Consider the following 931-nt stretch of genomic DNA (forward strand, 5'->3'; position numbering starts at 1 on the left):
GTCTTCCTATTGATATAGAACGAATTGCTCTCCTGTAATTTATTCCTTTCCAGCCAACTAAATACACCATTTAATTCATATTTTTGCACCTCCAGATGATTCATTTTAGAAAACAACAATGTGCTTGCATCTGTCCAATAACTTCGACGGTTCGCCTAAATATAGGCGCCGGTAAGAGTTACTGTTTCTACATTTTCAGGATGTAACGGCTTTATTGTTGTTGATTTCTATTCGGTGTTTTAATTCATTATTCCACCCGTTCCTACTCTCCATGAATTTGTTTTTTCTTTTGACATGTTCTCCAATATTGAGTGAAATCATCGATTGTTTTATTTGTTTCTGCTGCATGTGATTTCTTAACTCCGGTAATAGAAGCCAACACACAAATTTTACTCTTTTAAATGCTCAAGCTTGTAATGTGTTACACTGATGCATACCCATTTGTTTCTCTCTTTATTTTCTTTCTTTCGCATCTACTACTTTTACAACTACAGATAACGTTTCGAAGTAATCTGGCCGGTACACTTCACTCTGTCTCTCCCTTATCGTCCCAGAGTGTTCCCTAAACTACCTTTTGCTATGTGATATTGCCTATCTTTATGTTTTTTAAAAACTGCACACCTTTCGTCTCCCCCACTTTCTTTCTCTCTGTTTTTCTACTTTCTTCTTAATAATGATATTCCATGTTCTCTCTTAAACTTATCCACTTTTCCACTTACTCACTTACTCTCATTTCCCCATTTCCATTTATTTAACTTTTACTATTTCGACAGTGCGTTTAGCATTTAGCATAACTCTTATTATAATATTAGTATATATACACTCACAACACTCTTTTATTATTATCATCATTATCATTATTATAACTAAAACTAATTTCAATAAACAAAAAAAAATTAAAAAATTTTCATAATAGCACTTATTTTCCGTA

The sequence above is a fragment of the Trypanosoma equiperdum genome, assembly GCF_001457755.1.
Source record: "Trypanosoma equiperdum strain OVI genome assembly, contig: ctg_1007, whole genome shotgun sequence".
Lineage (NCBI taxonomy): Eukaryota > Euglenozoa > Kinetoplastea > Trypanosomatida > Trypanosomatidae > Trypanosoma > Trypanosoma equiperdum.